Source organism: Dipodomys spectabilis, unplaced genomic scaffold, assembly GCF_019054845.1.
Source record: "Dipodomys spectabilis isolate Male_0828 unplaced genomic scaffold, ASM1905484v1 ptg000183l, whole genome shotgun sequence".
Taxonomy (NCBI): domain Eukaryota; kingdom Metazoa; phylum Chordata; class Mammalia; order Rodentia; family Heteromyidae; genus Dipodomys; species Dipodomys spectabilis.
Genome location: NW_024870860.1, coordinates 243,490 through 255,118, shown reverse-complemented (window position 1 = coordinate 255,118; position 11,629 = coordinate 243,490). Strand labels below are relative to the sequence as shown.

Sequence of the window (11,629 nt, the reverse complement as noted above, 5' to 3'; positions counted from 1 at the left end):
AACGTTGTTGCGGTGGTAGTTTTAGTATGGACTTATTTGTGATCATTTGGGTGAATGCCCAAAAGTGGGATTGCTGTGTAATAGGGGAGCTCTATGTGGAGTCTTTTGAGGAAGCTCCAAACCGCTTTCCAAAATGGATGAACAAGTTTACACTCCCACCAAGAGTGCAGTAGGCTTCCCTTCTGGCCACATCCCATCCAGCATCTGTTGGTGTAAAAATATGGAACGATTCATTAATTTGCGTGTCATCCTTGTGCAGGGACCATGCTAATCTTCTCTGTATGTTCCAATTTTAGTGTATGTGCAGCCAAATTGAGCACAGAACATTTTTTATATATAAAGTGTAATTGATTGTCTTAAACTAGACAATTCAACAAAAAGTAAGTTCAAAAAATTGTGAAATTTTGCAACCATGTATTTCTTACATAAGCACACATTTAAGAATAAAGTCAATATTGACATGACAAAAACAAAATAATTCCAGATATTTGTTGTTCATGAGATGTGTAGGAGGAGGAATTCAATTATTCTACACAAGGCACCTGTCATAATGATCATTGCAGCAAATGTTAAGGTTTGTTAAAAGTTTTAATGATTTAAATATGTTTCATTTTGGGATTTGCTTATATATGCAAAATTAAGACTGGTAGGTCATAAATTTTTTCGATAAAGTATATAATATTTCCGGTAGCATGTACTACTAAGTATGTACATTTCAGAGTTTATAGAAACTTTGCTAATGAGAAGTTGCAAAGACTGTGTAAAAAAGCAGAGTGAAGAGTTAAGAATTTAAGTACACAGTTTCTGATAAATCTTTAGGGCTCCCTTAAGTTATATGTTAGTGATGAACAAATAATGATAAAAGCCACATACACATGATGAGATTATCTATAAATAGTCATCTTAGTGGGTAAATTTAAAGGCTACTCATAGCTTTATCCAGTTTTAAATGTACAGGAATATGAGAAAATAGTAAAATCTACTATGTACTTTTCAAATACTGTAAACCCTGGTAATTGTTTTGTTTTTTATTTTAGGAATCATTAATATATAATTATTGTTTTCTTTATTTATAGCATTTTTTCCTTGTCGTAATATAATACAACTTTTTGTGAGTCGTGATTAAGAGGTACTTTGAGAATATTATTGGGATGGCCACACCATTTTTCATAGGTGCATGTGAATTTACAAATAGCAAAACTAAAAACAAAATATTGATTAAAAATTATATCAAGTAGAGTCTGAATCAGGAGTGTTGATAAATGTCCACACCTAAAATCTTAACCCTAGGCTGAAGTAGTGGTATTACAGTGTTGAGGCCACAAAATTGAGAAACTGTGTTTTGTTTTGTTTTGTTTTTTGCTTTGGTTTTGTTGGTTGTGGGGCTTGAACTCTGGGTCTTGGGTAGTGTCCCTCAGCTCTTCAGCTCAAGGCTAGCGCTATCACTTGATCCACAGCAGCACTTTCATCTTTTTCTGCTTATGTCGTGCTGAGGAATGAAATCCAGGACCTCATGCATGCAAGGCAAGCACTCTACCACTGAGCCGCCTTCCCAGCTCCTGAGAAACTGTGATTTAAAAAATCATCTGAACAATATTTGCTTTCTGCTTTTAGTTATATAATGAAATATGTGAACACATTTTTATATTTTTGTGAATTGTCATACTTCTAAATTTATACTAACTACAGTCAATTTATCCTTTTCAAAGTCAAGAAATATTTCTGAAAGTTTGCTTCTGTGAAGACTGTTTTTGCATTTATAATTTCTTCTGAGCCATTTTTATTTATTATCAAAATCACTTTATATTTTATTTTGATGCGTTATCATACATCAAATACCTTCAAATGTACATGTAGAGTCTCAAAATAGCAGTATGAATGTCCTCATACACCTCTTGTTTATCTGTTACGCACTTTAATATTATGATATTTTTCTCTCTCTTTCACTCTCTTCATTTCTGCTCTTTCTCTTTCATGCTCCATGTCTGCTACTTAGAATTTCTGCTGGTCTACTATTATCCTTCAGGATCCACTGGTTTTGTGGGAACATGATAGGGACCATCAGTTACCCTTGCATTCTTTAAGAGTTATAACAGTGACGTGAAATTATTCTTTGCCATTCTAAATGGCAAAACAACAGATCTAGGAATTCCTTTTCACTTTTAGTACTATTATAAATTTTATCTCATACGAATCATTGGGACTGATAATATACTTTTAGCCTGGGACCTAAAAGTTCTTTTTCATTTACAAACAACCTTTTCCTTTTATTATCAGTAAGTAACAAAAACAAAGCTATCCTATGGGAAAGTAGGCTGAAGTTGTTCACAGTGATGAAAAACAAGTTAATGGGGGAAGTATGTACAAAGGATACCCCTCATATAACACAGATGCTTAGAGCAGTTTATCATGTACACTTTTTGATAAGGACAATGTGCTGGGAACTCTAGATTAAATCACTGAACACCTGATATATATATATATATATATATATATATATATATATATATATATATATATATATATATGTATTTTTATTTATATATGCATATATATGAATATCGGCCCATATATGTACACATGAATGTCACTATACACACACATACACACATACGTACACACATGTACACATGCACAAATGGAAAAAGACACATAGATATAGCCAACACAGGTTTCACTAGTTGTTGAATATGCCTTAGACAGAATGCTTGGAAACAAATGTGTTGAAGATGTATTCGTCTCTAAGAGTTCTTTTACCACTCCTCTTATCTCTTCCAACTGGTACGTTTAGAGAGATTCGACTTGAAAAATGCAGGACAAGTGATAGCAAGTAACTCGGAAATCTCAATACGTATAGGTCATATGGTGTCTCTCTGCTCCCCATGGAATGCTTGCTCTTGTAGACACTCTCAACAGCCAAAGTAGCAGGACAATATCCTTGTTAAGAATAAAGTTATAAGGCTTTAAATGGCATCCTTCCTTGGGCTCTTTTCCAACAGTGAGCATCAATTCCTAAGCAGATGAGTGACTCCCGAGAAGACTGGAGTGCAGGTCAAAATTTAACCAACCCATATGAAAAGTCTAAAGTGAGCAATTCTGACTGAGGTCGTGCCGATGTCCTGTCAACGCAAATGAGAAAAAAAGAAAGTTTTTAATGTATTAAAATTTGAGAATAATTTGTAACCTGTCAATAAATGTGTAGAACACAATTATACCAACTGACAATAGATGGAGTGCATTTCATTTATATGCTTTTGGACTTTGAAAGTGTTTTTAAGTGTGTCTACACAAGTAGAATCAGCATGAAACAAGCCAGCATTTCTTCATTTAAGATGCAAGGAAAAGATACAGGTTGACCCATTGTAACAATGAGATTTGCAAGATACTATTAGAGGGAGTGGTTGGGGATGGTTGAAGGTAAGGAATAGTAGGGGAAAAACAAAGGAGGTGGCAACAATGCTCAATAAGATATGTACTCATTACCTTACTTATGTAACTGTAACCTCTCTGTACAGTACTGAGCTTCTTCAGTAAAAATGCTGGCAAAATTGGTTAATCACTCATAGAAAACTAAAACTATATCCTTATATATCATCCTGTATCAAAGACCTCGGAGTCAAAGCAGACACACTGAAAACATTACAGATTGGAGTAGGACATACCCAAGGTCTCCTGTGCAGAGGCTGAAATTTTCTTAATAGAGACCCAGAAGCACAAGAAATCAAAGAAAGTTTGGACAAATGGGATTGTATGAAATTGCAGAGCTTCTGCTTTGCAAAGGACATAGCTAGCCAGATCAATAGAAAGCCCATTGATGGGAGAAGATCTTTGCTAGCCATACAATAGAGAAGGGTCTCATATCTCAAATATATGTGGAATTCAAAATATCAAATCCCCCAACAACAAATCCTAAAAGAAACAACTGCCCAATAAATAAGTGGACTAAAGACTTCAAGACAAACTTCTTTGAAAAGAAAAGAAGGAAGGCCAATAGACACATGAAGAAATGCTCAACCTCCCAAGCCATAATAGAAAAGCAAATCAAAACAACATTGAGATACCACCTCAAGCCATTTAGAATGGCTATAATGAAGAACTCTAATACCAACAGATCCTTCAGGGGATGTGGCCAGAAGGGAATCTTACTGCATTGTTGGTGGGAGTATAACTTATTCAACTACTTTGGAGTAGTATGGAAGTTCCTCAAAGATTCCACCTAGAACTTCCCTATGACCCAGCAATCTACCTTTTGGGCATTTACCCAAATGATCACAAACAAGAACGTACTAACCCTACCAGCACAACTATATTTATTGCAGCATTATTTAACATAGCTAAGATAGGCATCAACCCAGATGCCCCTCAGTAGATGGATGGATCACGAAAACGTGGTATTTAACCAAGTCCTGATCTTAAAGAGGGAAATGGTTTGGATAGAATGATCGGAGAGAGATTACAAAAAAACGAACAAGAAAAAATGGAAAAACCAAAATTTAAATTTAAGTAGTGAAACACTTAAAAATTATGTAAGTTTAAACAAATGATATTGAGAGAAGAAAAGGATAAGATGAGAAGAAGGGATGGATTGAAAGGAGAAATGAAAACTAAAAAATAAAAATTCTTAAAATTAGTTACTTGAAAATTATATACATATAAAGAGATAATACTGCTGTTAAAGAATTTAAGCCTAAGAGGTTGTGAATTGAGTAATAATTTTCTGGATTAAATGTGTACACAATGGGGTTTAAGGTCTAATAATCAAAGACAGGTATATATCTGGGAATGAATCGAACAGCAATTTAGTCACACAAAAAAAGAAAGAAACAGAAAAAAATGAAAAGAATACTTAAAAAGGGCCAAAAGATCAGAAGAGATTTAAAAAAGCACAAACACACACACCTATACACCTAAAATAAAAATTATGGGAGGAAAATAAGATTAATAGAAAACAATTTTAACAATTAATTTTTTTAAAAGGTTCAAAAAAGAGTTCTTTGATTGCAACAATGAGATGTACAATTCATTATGTAGAAAAACGAACTTAACAACTTTGGTGGGGGGTGGGGCAGGGTCGGTTGGGGGGAGGGGGAAGTATGGGATGGGATGGGAAGGGGAAACAACAAGGAAGCAACAATGCTTGATAAGAAATATACTCATTATCTTGCCCATGTAATTTTAACTCCTCTGTACTGTATTCTCACAATAAAAAATAAAATTAAATTTAAAAAAAGAGTTCTTTGATTTTTTTTGGGGGGGGGATGGGGGCAATGGGATGATTGTGTATCTTCCGTGTCCATAACCAGTCTCTTGGTGGAGTCTCTGGGCTGCTTGTGGTGTTTGGTTTTCCTGTGGCTTGATTGTTTTCTGAAGTCAGTGTTTGAGCAGGCAGAAAAATGCTTTGCCTAACCCAATGTTTTGTTATCCTTCTCCCAGGCTAGTTCAGTGGGAGGTAGATTTGCTTTCAGTATCCCAAAAGAGGGAGAAGGGAGTTTCCTCTAGTTTGAAGATGCTGTGATGAGATTAGGTTATGGGTAGAGTTGAGGCCTTTCAGCAATCAGTAGCTTTTCCTTGCTGAGCTAGCTAATGAGACTCTCAGAGAGCCCAGCTTGGAGCCATTCTCAGGGTTTATGTTTACTGAGTTTCAATTGTTTGTCTAGGCTGCTGTAGGGAGGGGCAGCCTCTGGCTCTGTTTACCCAGTGGTGAAAGTCACTCCTCAGGGGGCAGATTTTTCTCTGTCTGGGCTGGTTGACTTTCCCCTGGGTAGAGCTGAGCCTGGCAGGTCAGGGCAGATTCCTGTGACCTGCTAAATGACACATTTGTTTGCTTCCAAGGCCTGAGTTGGAGCTAGTTGCTCAACTGGGCCTTTGTTAGTATCAACGATGGAGATCTCCAGTGGTAGGTGACACGCAGCCTTCCCTCCTCTGCTCCCTGAGAATAAATGAGGAGATCAGGTTTCTACTCATGCCAGAATCTTGTTCCGGGACAGTTTCTGGTCTGTGATCTGCAGGATGAATATATCTGCTCCTTGTCAGTTCTTGATTGTGTTGGGTAGAATCCACTTGTCCGCCACATCTGGAGCCTTTGTCCCAGATTCTCTCCATAGTTATGGCTGCTAAGAGTGTCTCTGCTTCCAACTCTGCCACTTCAGCCATGGCTAGCTGCATGTGTTCAGATCTGTTTCCTTGCTTGGATTTTCCCTCTCTGTCCAAACTCTCTGCATTGAGATGACACACTTGGTGTGACTCTGTAGCCTAAAACTGTTCACTGGAATACTAAAATGCTTTCTATAGGAGAGTTTGTTTAGCCTTCAGCTTCTCCTCTGCCATCTTCCTCCGAATCTCATGATTTTTTTTTTTTATTGTAAAGATACTATACAGAGGGTTACAGTTACATGAGTGAGGTAATGAGTACACTTCCTCTTGAACATTGTTACCACCTCCATTGTTTTCCCCCTACTATCCCCTCCCTCCCTCCCTTCCCCAAGGTTCTTTTTTTTTTTTTTTTGATTGTGACTAAGTGATTACATAATTTCAAAGTCACAAGTTCATTCTAACTTTCCTGGAGCAAATTGTCTATCATAGTCTGTAATATATAACAGTGTTCACATGTTAAATACCATATTTGTGATCAGCAGCATGGGGATATTTAGTAGTGGTTCAACCAGATGAGCGGGAGTTCTTTGTTTCTTAAGTCCTGTTAGTTTTGTCATATCACCTAACATTTTGGATTTAGCATCCACTTATCAGGGAGACCATGTACCGTTTGTCTCTTCGTTCTTGGGTTACCTCGCTCAACATGATTCCTTCTAGCTCCATCCATTTCCCTGAAAATGCCATTATTTTGTCATTTCTAATGGCTGCATAATATTCCATTGTGTATAGATACCACAATTTTTGCATCCATTCATCTGTGGTGGGGCATCTAGGTTGTTTCCATATCCTAGCTATTGCGAACAGTGCTGCAATAAACATGGAGGTGCACGTGTCCTTGTATACTGGTTCCTTTTGTTCAGGGTAGATGCCTAGAAGTGGTATGACTGGGTCGTAAGAGAGGTCAATCTTTAGCTTTCTAAGGACCCTCCAGACTGCTTTCCAAAGTGGTTGTATAAGTGTACATTCCCACCAGCAGTGTAATAGGGTTCCTCTTTCTCCACATCCCCTCCAGCATTTGTCGTTGGCTGATTTGTGGATGTGGGACATTCTGACTGGGGTAAGGTGGTATCTCAGGGTTGTCTTTATTTGCATTTCCTTCACCAACAGGGAAGATGAACATTTCCTCATGTGTTTCTTTACCATTTTCATTTCTTCATTTGAGAAGTCCCTCTTTAGTTCCCTTGCCCATTTAGTAATTGGTTTGTTAGGTTTGGGAGGGATTAGTTTCTTGAGTTCCCTGTATATACAGGATGTTAACTCCTTGTCTGATATATTGCTGGTAAATATTTTTTCCTAATTAGTTGGTTGTCTTTCTAGCTTAGATGCAATAGATTTAGCTGTGCAGAAGTTTTTTATTTTAAGGTAGTCCCATTTGTCGAGTCTCTCTCCAACTTGTTGTGACCCTAGGACTCTGTTCAGGAAGTTCCTTCCTGTGCCTATTAGTTCAAGTGTCTCTCCTACTCTGTCCTGCAGTAGTTTCAGAGATTCAGGTTTAATATTAAGGTCTTTAATCCATTTTGAGTTGATGTTGGTGCATGGTGATAGGCTGGGGTCCACTTTTACTTTTCTGCATGTGGCTGCTCAGTTTTCCCAGCACCAGCGGTTGAAGAGGCTGTGTTTCTTCCATTGTATGTCTTTGGCTCCTTTGTCGAATATCAGCTGGCTGTAGGCCTGTGGATTTATTTCTGGATCTTCTATTCTGTTCCATTGGTCTTCGGGTCTGTTTTTGTGCCAGTACCATGCTGTCTTTGTTATTATAGCTCTGTAGTAGTGTTTGAAGTTCGGCATGGATAGCCCTCCCATATTGTCTTTATCCCCTAGAATTGTTTTGGCTATTCTAGGTCTTTTGTTGTTCCATATAAATTTTTGGACTGTTTTCTGTATTTCAGTGATGTACATCATTGGGATAGGAATTGCATTGAATTTGTATATTAGTTTTGGTAGTATTACAATCTTTACTATATTAAGTCGACCTATCCATGAGCATGGGAGGTCTTTCCATTTCCTAGTGTCTTCTGCAATTTCTTTCTTTAACTTTTTATACTTCTCATTAAATAGTTCTTTTACATCTTTGTTTAGGTTAATTCCTAAATATTTTATTTTTTGGGAGGTTATTGTGAATGGGGTTGCTCCCTTTATTTCCCTCTCTTCCTGTACATTATCAGTGTATAGGAAGGCAACTGATTTTTGTGGGTTTATTTTGTATCCTGCTATTTTGCCGAAGTGACTTATGATTTCTAAAAGTTTGGGCATGGAGTTTTTGGGATCGTGGAAGTATAGTATCCTGTCGTCTGCAAAAAGGGATAGTTTAACTTCTTCTTTCCCTATGCGGATCACTTTAATGTCTTTTTCTTGCCTTATTGCCCTGGCTAAGGGTTCTAGGACTATGTTGAAGAGGAGTGGAGACTGTGGGCATCCTTGCCTTGTTCCTGATTTTAGGAGGATTGGTTGTAGCTTTTCCCCATTAAGTATAATATTGGCTATTGGTCTGTCATAAATGGCTTTTATTGTTTTTAGAAATGTTCCTTCTATTCCTATTTTCTCCAGAGCTTTTAGCATGAATGAATGTTGAATTTTATCAAAGGCCTTTTCTGCATCTGTGACGATAATCATGTAATTCTTGACCTTGGCTCTGTTGATATGTTGGATTACATTTATTGACTTACGTATGTTAAACCATCCCTGTGTCCCTGGGATGAAGCCTACCCGATCATAGTGTATTTTTTTTATGTGTTTCTGGATTCTGCTAGCTAGAATCTTGTTAAGGATCTTTGCATCTGTGTTCATCAAGGAAATTGGCCTGTAATTCTCCTTTTTGGTTGGGTCTTTGCCTGGTTTGGGGATGAGTGTGATATTGGCTTCGTAGAATGAGTTTGGGATAGCTCCCTCCTTCTCTGTTTCTCTGAAGAGCTTGAGGAGTATGGGTATTAGTTCTTGTTTAAAGGTCTTATAGAATTCTGCTGTGAATCCATCTGGTCCTGGGCTTTTTTTTGTTAGAAGACTTTTGATAGCTTCCTGTATCTCATTATAGGATATTGGCTTATTTAATTGGTTAACTTCTTCTTTGCTCAGTTTGGGTAACTTGTATTTCTCTAAAAATGCATCCATTTCTGCCAGATTTTCTTCCTTTAGAGAGTATAGCTTTTGAAAGTAGTCTGTTAGAATTGTTTGGATATCTTGGGTACATGTTGTGATGTTTCCGGTGGCATCCCTAATCCTATTAATATGGGTTTCCTCTCTTCTTTTTTTAATTAAACTTGCCAACGGGCCATCAATTTTGTTTATTTTTTCAAAGAACCAGCTTTTTGTTAGGTTCATTTTGGTTATGGTTTTCTGATTTTCTAATTGGTTAATCTCTGCTCTTAATTTGGTTATCTGGCTTCGTCTAGTAGCTTTAGGTCCCATTTTTTCTTGTTTTTCTAGCTGTTTTAGTTGCAACATGTGATTATTTACTTGGTCTGTCTCCATTCTCTTGATGTGGGCACTGAGGGCAATAAATTTGCCCCTCAGGACTGCTTTTGCTGTGTCCCACAAGTTTCTTTGTGAGGTGTTTTCATTTTCATTGAGTTGTAGGAAATGCTTTATTTCTTCTCTGATCTCTTCTGTTACCCAGGCATTGTTAAGGAGTGTGCTGTTCAATTTCCATGTATTAGAGAAATTTCTGCGGTATGCTTTGTTATTGAGAGCTAGCTTGATTCCACTGTGGTCAGATAGGATACAGGGGATTATGTCGACCCCTTTGTATTTGCTTAAGTACCTTGCATGAACTATGATATGGTCTATTTTGGAGAAAGTTCCATGAGCTACTGAGAAGAATGTGTACTGTGTTGTTTTAGGGTGAAATACTTGGTAGATGTCAGTTAATTCCGCTTGAAGTATGGCCTCACTTAATTCGGTAGCTTCTTTGCCAGTCCTCTGGTTGGTAGACCTGTCCTTTGGTGAGAGTGGCGTGTTAAAGTCTCCTAGTATTATCGTATTGGGATCTATTTTATTCTGTAAGTTTGAGAGCAGAGAGTGGCGTGTTAAAATCTCCTAATATTATCGTATTGGGATCTATTTTATTCTGTAAGTTTGAGAGCATTTGTTAGACATATCTGGGTGCAACAATATTTGGGGCATATAAGTTGATGATGGTTATATCTTCCTCTTGGATTGTTCCCTTTATTAATATGTAGTGTCCATCCTTGTCTTTCTGTACTGATTTTAATGAAAAGTTTATTTTGTCAGATATCAGGATAGCTACACCTGCTTTCTTACTGGGGGCATTTGATTGGTAGATCCTTTTCCACCCCTTCACTCTGAGTTTGTTTGTATGTTTGGCTGAGAGGTGGGTCTCCTGAAGGCAACAGATGGATGGGTCTTGTTTTCTGATCCAGTCCTCAGTTCGTTTTCTTTTAATTGACGAATTCAGCCCATTTATATTAAGAGAAAGTATAGAGAGATGCATTGTTGTCTCTGCCATTCCGTTTTCCTAAGTTTTTCTTCTTTCCTTTCCTCCTGTGCTTGCTCCGTTAGACTTTGAGTAATGCTTGTTTGGGGCAGGTCCCAGTTCCTGGTTGCTTTCTTCAGGTTGTGAACCCCCTCTTAGAATTCTTTGTAATGCTGGCTTAATGTTTATGTATTCATTTAGTTTTTCTTTGCTATTAAAAGTTTTCAGTTCTCCATCGAATGTGAATGCTAGCTTTGCCAGGTATATCAGTCTGGGTTGGCATTTATTGGCTCTCAGGGCTCCTATGGTGCTTTCCCAGGCTTTTCTTGCATTCATTGTTTGTGTGGAGAGATCTGCAGTGATTCAATTTTTTTTCCCGTTGTAGTATAGCTCCTTCTTCATTTTTGCTGCATGCAGGATTGTTTCCTTATTATTCAGATCTATCATTTTTACTATAATGTGTCTAGAAGTGTTTCTCCTGGGATCTTGCTTGTTGGGGGTTCTATAAGCTTCTGTAATGTAGTTAAGATGGTCGTTTTTGAGGTGGGGAAAATTTTCATTTATTATCTTGTTAAATAGGTGTTGCATTCCCTTGCTCTGGAATTCCTCCCCTTCGTCCACTCCGATTATGCGAAGGTTAAATTTCTTGGCATTATCTGCTTGCTCTTGAATTTCCCTTTGGTTTAATTTGAGTGATTTTTCCATATCTGTCACTTTTTGGTCCAGTTGGTGTATTCTGTCTTCTGTATCTGACACTCTAGCTTCCATTTCATTCACTCTGTTGACCGTGGCTTCTATTGTGGTTTGCATGGAGGAAATGGATCCCTTTATGGATTCAATGTTGGTTCTCAGAGTACTGATCTCACCTCTCAATGAGGTGAGATCAGTATGCATTACCTCTAATTTGGCATTTATCTCACTTCTTACTGAGGTTTGTGCAGCTTCTATTTTTGCATCCAACTTTTGTTTGATATCCTGTATCACTTTTGATAGTTCATCCTTGTGCTCTTTCAATTTCTGATTCATTTCTCGCTTTATTTCTTGAGT

At 37.4% G+C, this 11,629-nt stretch overlaps 1 non-coding gene across 1 annotated transcript; it reads right to left on the bottom strand.

Annotated features, from left to right (window-relative positions):
• Positions 1-214: 214 nt before the first annotated feature.
• On the bottom strand, positions 215-320 carry LOC122121109. Its single transcript, XR_006149889.1, has one exon. It is a non-coding gene; the product is annotated as a U6 spliceosomal RNA (small nuclear RNA).
• Positions 321-11,629: the final 11,309 nt, after the last annotated feature.